Source organism: Photinus pyralis, unplaced genomic scaffold (assembly GCF_008802855.1).
Source record: "Photinus pyralis isolate 1611_PpyrPB1 unplaced genomic scaffold, Ppyr1.3 Ppyr1.4_LG1, whole genome shotgun sequence".
Lineage (NCBI taxonomy): Eukaryota > Metazoa > Arthropoda > Insecta > Coleoptera > Lampyridae > Photinus > Photinus pyralis.
The window spans coordinates 33,915,780-33,925,943 of NW_022170249.1; the positions used below are offsets into that span (position 1 = coordinate 33,915,780).

Consider the following 10,164-nt stretch of genomic DNA (forward strand, 5'->3'; position numbering starts at 1 on the left):
TATCTTTGCAATCCGTAAATACTACTTAGAAATATTTTCGGAATTGTTTATACAGAAATTCAGTATCTTACTTTGAGTCATATTATCGGCGTACATGATCTCAGACGTGCGGTATAATCAGTTGAAGTTGTATATTGCCATATGGCTACACCACAGAAATCTTATACAAACTAGAACGCTAATAGGTATGGGATGCGCGAGAACAAAATGACACAATTTGAACGGTGAAAATTGACATTTGGTGCACTCCTGAGTTTGCGCATTGCGTGAGCTTACAGATCCGGTCTCTGAATTCGCCATTGTGATAGTTGTTATTTCGAGTTCTCAAGATTGAAATAGAGGTGTTAATACTACAGTGCAGTGGAATTAAATTTCGAAATTCTGTCTTTCTAACTCTAACATAATGAAATGTATGGTGTTGTTTTGTAACAATGCCGGAAACATTCCAGGAATCACTATTTCTCGTAAGTATTTTGGTGTATAGCATAAATAGGTATATTCAAGTGTCCCATATTTTCGCCAGCTCAAAATATCTGAAAATGAGGTGAAACCATGTCAGGGCGCGTTTGAAAGTGTGTAGGTTTAAATAACATGAATTTTGTGCACATTAAGGAAATTATTATTACTTTGAAACTTTATTGAAGTTTGCCTTGAAATTCTTATCATTTTTATATAAGGCCGGCTACACATTACATGGCAAACTAGGCGAATGCCAACCTTTGCGATGTGTACAAGTTTCGTTGCCAAATGAAAGCTTCCCAAGTGGTTCGTACACATTATATGCCGAAATTTATATATTTTACTATATATTATACATTATCGCAAATTATGCTGGCGATTGTCCTTTGAAGCGGGCCAGTTTACCGACTTCTAGGCGAACGTTCACAAACACCAACGTTGGCCATGTGTACACATTATATGGCAAACTCAACGAATCACCTACGTTCGTATAGTTTGCCATGTAATGGTGTAGCCGGCTTAAGGCGAGTCTATTTACACAACGAAATCAATGAAAGTAGTCGTGAACACAGTTTTACTTATTGAGACAATGTATGTCCGTCTAAGTGGTCTACTTGCGTGACTGCAACCTAGTTTTGACGGAATGGGTAAAATCGTATTCGGAACTGGTTTCATGGTTGAACGCGACTGGTCTCATGGGTTTCGAAATTAATAGACTAACCGCTTAAAGGCTCAAAAACCAGTATTGAAATGTAAACTTTCAATCCCCCCAATTTTAACACAGAAATGTATACCAAACACAGTTCCGTGAATTTCAATAAGCCAATGTCGGTTTGTAGCTCTTTTTTATGAATTTTGAACGATTGTATGAGGGCCTCTGTTGATCTTTGACTGCGAAAATAAGGAGCACCCTAATATCCATGGGATTATTTTAACAATTGTTTCTTTTAAAGACTCACTCCTAAAAGACATGATGCCTGGATGATAGCTTTAGGAAGGGATCCTACCGTTGAGCATCTTTCTAGGAGTAACCGAATATGTAGTGAACATTTTGTAGATGATGACAAGTTCATGGAGAACAATGAATGGAAATTGAAATATGGTGCTGTACCTATGCTCAAACTAGGTCGTCGTCCACTTATGCCAGTCGTAGAGAAGGTAGTAAGGTGAGATATTTTTTATAAAATTGTTAGTCAATATAGTTGTTTTTCACCTGTGTGGTTTTGTCACTGTCTTTCATGGACGGATGATACTAAGCATCTAGTGCTACTGAATTAATAAAAACTGTATTATTTCTGTGACTAATCCTTTTACCTTTGGTGAGTTCCGCTACTGAAATAATATACACTGTGTGCAAGAAGGTGAGCCACTATGCGTATTTTAGAAAAGGTAAAAGATATAAATTTAGTTAAATGGGACAAAAGTTGCGCAACGAAAGGTCTAAGAACATAGCGTTTTGGGGTGTTATACCTTTGGAAAATAATTAACAATAAATTAAATAACAATTAATAATTTTATTCATTAATTATGTTTTCTAATGCCGAAGAGCTTCACATGGTGGAATGTCTCATTTCATTCAACTCAAACCTTTATGTAATCGTAATTTTCTTCATTAAGGAGGAAAAAAGAAAGCTAAGCCGCAATGAAACCATAATGTGCTATACATCGTTGAATTCAGAATAAAAACGACTTTAATAATATTATATCGAAAATGAATCGGTATCCGTAGAGTTCTTCTGAAAATGGGGTTTTAAACTTCTTGAAGTAATAAATATTCAATATATCTACCCCATAACATTTAATTGTAGTTCACAATTAGTTTCGACTAAGTTTAGTCTTTTACTTTTAAAAACCCAAAGACCATACTGACACTAATTTAATTACAATTTAATTTAACTCTCACCTGAAGATGACTAAAGTAGTTATGGTGAAGGTATATTCAATATACAGGGTGTAATTTAAAAAACGCCGCAAGCTGTAGCGCCTACAGTTTTTGTCCGAATTTAATGCAACAAAAACTATATTTAATGGCTGCAAAAATGCTACAAAACGACCATAATTAAAATTTTTAAATTATTATTTTGGCGGGGCTACTAACAGTTGACGTAAATATTTTAAATGGCATGATTATGTTGTCTTAATTGAATTTGATAGAATTTGCCCCCTACATTCGATAATTAATATCAAAGTTAGCTTTGATTGGAATTTTTCACACAAAAAATTAATGAAGCTAATTTTTCAAAATTTTATAGCATGCCATGAAAACAGTTGTTTAATACCTGTCCTTACGCTATGTGGCAAGTGTACTGCGAGCACTTAATCGGACCTTTTTTTATTGACGGGACTCTCGATCAGCAAGAGTACCATGACATACTGAATGAAAATTTTTGGGATTTTTTGGAAGAATTAAGTGGCTTGTATTTTCAACAAGACGGGGCCGCACCAGATAACGCTCCACTAAATGTAAATTGGTTACACCATTTTATCATTTTCTTGCAAGGCAGATACGAGGGCAGATAGGTACTCACGGACCAGTGTGATGGCCGACACGTTCGCCCGACCTCACACCAATGGAGTTTTTTTCCTGGATCCGAGACTTTTGTGTAACAGTGGCAGACAATGTGGACCATATGAGACAGATAATAATTGATGCTTATCGTGAAATATCATCAAATGTTTTGTTAAATTCAGCTTGTATAGTAATTCTTTGGTGCCAGTTGTGTATGGAAAAAATGTTTGCCAATCTGAGCAATTTCTGTAAAATTAACAGCATTTTGGTTGTGGTTATTTATAGCATTTTTCTAGTAATAGAGACATACTGTTTGCTCACGATTTCTGTTCCAGTCGATTTCGTAAGGAGGATTGTTTCCATGGCATACTATAGAATTTTGAAAAATTAGCTTCGCCCGTTATTTTTCGTTTCCGTGTGTCTAATATACAAATTCAAAATTTCAACAAAATCCGTCGAGCCAACATCTAGGAAAATTGCCAACTTACATATATGCATATGGAGAGCAAAAGATGCTATTGGTTGAAGTTGTTTAAAAACCATCTAAAACGTCGGCTACCTCAAGCTCGGATGCTAAAAATTGGGCATGAAAAATGTCAGTTGAGTATCATCACTCATCAGATTCACTTTATTACTTTCAACAACTGTTAGTCCGATTCCAACACTAACAAGACTTTTTACCTTAGATTCTTGTAACACTCCACTTATTGTGTACATAATGGCACCGATTTCTTCCACTTTTGACGTTCTTTCCAATATATTGTAATTCAGTTCCAGCTCATCTACTACTGTTGCCCCAGAATCATCATTTGTATTACCAAAAATTTCTCAGTTGAAGAGGAAGGTGGGAAATGACTCTTCTTCTTCTGATAGTGAAGGATACAAAGGAAATATAAAAAGAGCTAGAAGAGATTTAAAACTCATTCATAACTACAGGTGAGTATTGAAATATTTAAGTCGCTGTGAATATTTTATTCCGGAAATAATCATGCAGAATATTCCGCATGCTTAAAAACAGCCTGATGAAATTTTGAAGTTTTTCGTGACATTGTTTTGCTAACAAGAAATACTTCTCGTAAATGTTTCACCCTACGCACGCGGGATTTTGTTACATGGCAAATTGACTTGACGTATTTCTAAGCAAAACATTTGACGAAAATTTCATAATTTGATTGGCAATTTTTATGCACTTGGGATATTACTGTTGATTATTCAATTCTTGAAGAAATGTCTGTCTATTAGTCCACGAGATGACCATTAATTATTGCGCATCATTTTATTTCAGTGCTTCTCCGAGACAACTTCTGCAAAAGTTTCGAAAATCTGAAAGTATCAAGAGGACCACTTACAAAAAAATGAGGGTTTCCCATAGACGTGTGCAACGCTTGTCAAAAAAAGTTTCCAGTCTGAAAGATATTTTGTGGCAACTAAAAAAGAAAAATTTCCTATCAGATGATGCGATCTCAGTACTACAGAAATCCTATTCGGGAGTTCCTCTTACTTTAATGAGGAGGGCAATTTCTAGCATTGACAAAAATAGGAAGGGGAAAAAACAAGGCAGAGATAAAATACCAGATGAAATTAGACGTTTTGCTATGACACTACAATTTTATTCGTCTAAAGCATATAATTATGTCCGAAATACATTTAATTTGGCCTTGCCGGCCCCATCTACCATCAGATCTTGGTTGAGCAATGTCAACTGCAATCCAGGGTTCTGCGAGACTTCCTTCAATAGTTTGGCTATGATCGTGGCTGAGAATAACAAGGACAATAAAGTCACTCTCTGTTCATTGATGCTGGATGAGATGGCTATCAAAAAACAAATTGAGCTTCGTGTAAATAGAACTTGGGGATATGAGGACTTTGGAGCTGGAATTACCAATGATACATTGCATTGTGCTACTGAAGCGCTTGTTTTGATGGTGGTTTCTGTGAATAGCAATTGGAAAATTCCAATAGCATATTTTTTTATTCGTTCCTTGAGTGGAGCTGAAAAGGCGAATATTGTTCAAGAAGCCATTATAAAGCTCCATGAGACTGGTGTTACTATTATATCAGTTACTCGTGATGGACCCAGTGCTCATTTCACAATGGCACACAAACTGGGAGCTAATATTAACATGACAAGTCTACAACCATACTTTAAGCACCCAATTACTAAATCAAATATTTTCATAATTTTTGATGCTTGTCATATGTTGAAATTAGTTCGAAATAACTGGGCAAGCTGTCAAACCTTTGTAGATGGTGATGGAGGACAAATTGAATTTAATTTCGTTACGAAATTATATAAAATTGAAGAGGATGAATTCTGCAGACTTGGAACAAAATTGAGAAGATCCCATCTTGAATGGCAAAAGCAGAAAATGAAGGTATGTTTCATCACGATATAAAGAAAATTATTACTGGTCTACCCATTATTTATTTTATTTTTAGGTGAATTTGGCGGCACAAACATTGAGTGCAAGTGTAGCAGATGCACTAGAATTTTTAATGATTGATGTTCAGCATCCAGACTTCCAACAAGCACGAGCCACAATTCACTTCATAAGAATTATCACAGCGGAACAAAAAAAAAATGTCTGCGGCACTAATTTTATTAATGAATTTTATAAACACTGGTATTTGATATACACTATATGCATTTAGTTTTTTTGGATTGATTCTGGTTCTTAGGATAAACGAAACGTAATAAATCAATGCAAAATTTACTACCCTTCTAAAGTTGTATTTATTTGAATATTTCCATCTAAGTTTGGTTATCTATTCATGGATTTAGTAGTAAATATTTCATTGATCAGCTATTAGACCGAAATTATCAGTTCGTCTTATTTGCATTGGAGTAAAAAGAATTGGCCTTTGCGCGAAAATATGGAGGTAGGAAAATCAAATGTGATTCATGAACCAATGCTAAACCGAAAAATTATCCTTTTTCCACCACTTCACATCAAGCTCGGGCTAATGAAACAGTTCATCAAAGCCCTTGATAAGACGGGTGACTGTTTTAAGTATGTGTGTAAAACATTTCCAGCTCTAAGTATGTAAAAGTTGAAAGCGGGCATCTTCGATGGACCCCAAATCCGAACACTTATAAAAGATACTGAATTCGTGAACTATATGACACAAATTGAATCTGAGGCATGGTTAAGCTTTGTTTTAGTAATCAAAAATTTCTTAGGGAATCATAAAGCTCCAGACTATGCAAAACTAGTCACTAAAATGCTTCAAAATTTTAACAAATTAGGAGCTAATATGAGCATTAAAGTGCACTTTTTGCATTGTCATTTAGATAGATTCCCGGATAATGTGGGCGATTAAAACGAGGAACAAGGAGAACGGTTCCACTAGGACATTAGGGTCATGGAAGAAAGATACCAAGGTCGATGGGACCGCCACATGATGGCAGACTACTGCTGGACCTTAGTAAGGGATTGTCTTGATCAGAACCATGGCAGAAAAGCCTACAGAAAAAGTTTTTTGTGATTTTTTTGAACTTTCGTCAGTGAACTGCATAGATATATTTGTTTTTGTTTCATTCCTAAAGATCAACTTAATAAAAGTATTTTTTCAGTGCAAATTGGTATTTTTACTAAAATTTTTGATTTAAATAGTTAATAGTTTTTATCTCAAAAACTGGAGCCAATTTTACAAATCTGATATTTTTCCAGTATTCAGCACACTAGTCTGATACAAAATTGACTTCGATCTGCCATGCCGCAAAATTACTGTTCCCCAGTGTTATTGATCGACTGTTCGATGTCTTAAATTCGAGGAACCCTTTTGGGCGAGGATATAAGTCTCCACTGAGACCGATGAATGAAAACTTCTGGAGACCATTTCTTGAGGAAGTTTTAACTTACTTGAAGGAATTGAAAATGATGACTGGAGAATTAATATGGAAAACAAGATCTAAAACTCCCGTTATTGGTTTGTCGATAACAATAAAATCGATCTTAGGAATCTACGAAAAATATGTTAGTACTAATGAATCTCCCCTTAAATACGTGTTAACATATAAATTCAGTCAAGATCATTTGGAGCTGTTCTTCTGCTGTATAAGGTGAGACCACGAATTCTATTTTGTGTATCTTAATCATAACTTAATTTCAGGGGGAAAAGTGGCTGGAATAACAATCCCACAGCATATCAATTTTATTATACATTTAAGAGATTAGCATTAAGGCATGATATTAATAATTTAAAAGGAAATTGTGTGGTTCTTGACAATACATATATACTAACAACCACCAAAAAGAAAAAACAGAAGACATATCCTGAGATAAGTTTAGATGATATTAGCATCATAAAAAAATATAATATTGACATTAATGAAATGATAATAGATGATCATGATTTCCAAATAATAATTCCATCTCTACCAGTATTATCAGACTTAACAGAAAACGTCGTAACACATATCTCAGGATTTGTCGTCAAATCTGTAAAAAAAACTATAACATGTATAACATGTTTGGCAGAAATCGAGGCTATCCATGGTTGTATTGATGGAGAACATTTCAAACTCCTCCATAGAAAGGATAGAGGTGGTCTTATCAAACCATCTAAAAGTGTAGTTAACGTGTGCTTTTTTGTGGAACAGAAAATTCGACATGTTCTGCACATAACAGAAAACTGTATGCCAGAGGAAAAAAACTTCCTTGATACTTTCGTTCAAAACATTTCTTTAATATTGTTTCAAAATTTCAAAATATTTGATACATTACTGGACCATACTTTTGATATTTCCCCATATGAAGATAACCACCGCATGAAACTAATCAAAATGATCATTAAAATATACTCAAAAATAAGATTTTACAACATTGCAAAAAAACAAACAGAAAGGATCAGAGGAGAGTTGAAAAGGAAAGAACTTTCAAAACTTATTTTATTCCACCATCAATAACAATATTTTTAATGTGTTCATTATGTATTATGGCTAGATAAGTTAACTAGATATTTTAGAAATACATCTGTAGTTGTCAATCATATTATGTGGATTTTATATCGTTTATTAAATTATCTCCTTTAAGGGGTTGTTACAGTCGTACTGCTTTGTATATATCGCGGCCATAAATAGGCTTTATTTGGACTCGTCCGTAAAGACCCAGTTTATGTACTTGATTAGCTATTATCCAACCAAGCCACATTTCAATAAAATCTTGTATTTAATTCGGATATTAAAATAGTAATAAACTCTGATGTTGCATTGTTGTTACTTATGATTATCTTAATATCCTTATAAAATAAAGAGCGAATAAAATATCATAGAGTCTTGTTGCAATAAATACTGTGTCATCAAATTATTCCTTAATGTCGATGTAAAAGAATACCCAAAATTCCTCACTTCGTTATCTGGCCCTCGATATGTAGCTACTTCCAAATATTTTCGAGCCGGCCCTGGCTATTTTTAAATTTGGCGGCTCCGTTTTGTCTTACTGCGCAAACTCAGTAGTGCACCTGTGCGAATTCAATTTGGGTCAATTTCTTTACATTGCATTAGCATTCCATTTTTTTTAGTTCAGTGGGCTACACCGCTAAGAGGACTGGCATTTACTGCTCTGTTTGTATGTTCCCATATGGTTAGGCCAGGCACTTGTCTGTGTAGCTCGTGTGTTTCCGTATGGCTACATGGCCAAGTATAGTGTATATAGTGAAAGGGTGTTACTTGACGCAAAATTCTCTCATTCAGTGTTATGGAGGCTACCCATCACGAGCAGAGCAAATGATAAAAATGGTTCTAGCTGGTTTGCCACCAAATCCAGCTCTGTCCGAAGATGAGGAATTGTTTAGTGGTGACGATGAAGATTTGTGTATCAAGTCACCTGATTCAGACATATCTGTATCAGAGGATTCTGGTGATGATTCAGTAATCAGAAGCGGAAGAAGTTGTTGCACACCTCAATTTATTGTGTGAAGAAGACACACGTCCGTCTGTTGCAAACGCTGTGGCTAACATCGCTCCGCATATGTTGAACGACCTTCAGTAACAATACCTAAGCTTAGAGGAGTAGCTCCATCTGAGAAAGTTCGTTCCGCTGAAAATCAAAAAATGTCCTCACGCAGTCCCATAACTAGGAGTGCCACAAAAAAGAGAAAAGTTATTCACAACACAACAAAGAAGACTACGCCGAAGTGTATGAAGAAAAAGAAGCGACGGGTTTACAAATTCAAAGAAGATAAATTTTCTACTCCTGCAATAATTATGTCAGATGTAGACTATTTTGAGAGATTTTTTTCTGGTGATCTTCTCGATTTGATTGTTGATGCGGCTAATCAATATTCAGTGCAACTAAGTGGTAAATCAATAAAAACGAATGTCAACAAAATCAAAGACTTTCTGGCCATTGAACTTTACTTTGGTTTGGTAAAATTTCCAGCGTACACGGATGCCTGGAGTGCGGGTCTTCGTTATGACAGAGTGGAACAAATAATGCCACTCAAACGTTACCAAATATTGAGAAGGTATATCCACTTCGTTGATAACAATCAAGTGGACGACGATCTTTTTTTTAAGATCAGACCAGTAGTAAACAAAATAAAACGTAATTGCATCTCGGTGAAAATTGAAAGAAAGCAGTCTGTAGATGAAATGATGGCCCCTTACAAAGGAAAAAAGGCTGGGAAAAAGAAATAGTACCTAAAAATGAAGCCGAAAAAATGGGGGATTAAAATATTTGTGAGAGCGGGTGTTTCGGGATTTGTCTATGATTTCCTGCTTTATGGAGGGTCATCAACTTTTCATAATATTCAATTTACTGAAGAAGAGGAAGATCTTGGATTTGGACCGAAGGTTGCCATCGCACTTTGTCAAACGATACCGGAGAAGGCACTCACTGCGGTGTATTTTGACAACTATTTTACATCTTTGGACCTCCTCTTCCATTTGAGAAACGAATACGGAATCCTGGGGCTGGGGACTATCAGAAAGGAAAGACTTCGCGGTTGTCAAATGGACTGTGCAAAAAGCAAAACGAGGTACAAGTTGCGAAAAGGCGGACGATTCTAGAAAAGTTACTATTGTACGATGGGTCGACAACAAAGAAGTCCTTTTGGCCTCAAATTTTGTTGGTCGTTTGCTAGAGGCCACGGTGAAGCGTTTCTCCAAGCAGGAAGGAAAGAGGAGATTGAAGTGCCATGTCGAAGAATAGTAAAGGAATACAATCGCCATATGGGAGGCGTGGACTTATGTG

The 10,164-nt window shown here is 35.5% G+C and overlaps 1 long non-coding RNA gene across 1 annotated transcript; it reads left to right on the forward strand.

The window, feature by feature from the left end:
• Nucleotides 1-208: 208 nt before the first annotated feature.
• On the forward strand, nt 209-8,445 carry LOC116160568. Its single transcript, XR_004143250.1, has 3 exons — nt 209-320; nt 1,622-1,625; nt 8,224-8,445. It is a non-coding gene; the product is annotated as an uncharacterized LOC116160568 (long non-coding RNA).
• The last annotated feature ends 1,719 nt before the right edge of the window (nt 8,446-10,164 follow it).